The sequence below is a fragment of the Sinocyclocheilus grahami genome, unplaced genomic scaffold (assembly GCF_001515645.1).
Source record: "Sinocyclocheilus grahami isolate Dianchi unplaced genomic scaffold, SAMN03320097.WGS_v1.1 scaffold19.1, whole genome shotgun sequence".
Classification (NCBI taxonomy): domain Eukaryota; kingdom Metazoa; phylum Chordata; class Actinopteri; order Cypriniformes; family Cyprinidae; genus Sinocyclocheilus; species Sinocyclocheilus grahami.
The window spans coordinates 735,702-736,218 of NW_015505198.1; positions in this window are offsets into that span (position 1 = coordinate 735,702).

A 517-nucleotide genomic window follows, 5' to 3' on the forward strand; every position below is an offset into this window, starting at 1 on the left:
ATTATAGTTTTATTTTTATTTAATTTTTTTGTTAAAGTTGTATAAATAGTTAATTATTTTTATTTTAGATTTAGTTTTTGTTTACTACATCTGTGACAGCTTGGGTTCCGATAGCCACCTGGAGAGCATTCTTTATGGAACGGACTTCACGCTCCCATATTCCGCCAAATTGTGGAGCACTGGGTGGATTAAACTTGAAGCTAATTTGATAGTCTGAAAGCTGGGCTTTGAGTTCTGGCTCCATAATTGAGAAAGCTTCCCGTAATTCTCTGTCAGCTCCCTGGAAGTTGGTGCCACAATCCGAATGGATCTCATGTGGTTTACCTCTTCTGGCTATGAACCGGCGGAGCGCAAGAAGGAAGGCATCTACGTCCATTGAATTGAGGAGCTCAATGTGTACTGCCTTAGTTGTGAGACATTTGAAGATTAGCCCCCAGCGTTTCTCATTTCGCCTCCCTATTTTGACCAGGTATGGACCGAAGCAGTCAACACCAGTTGAGTGGAAAGGTGGACAGAG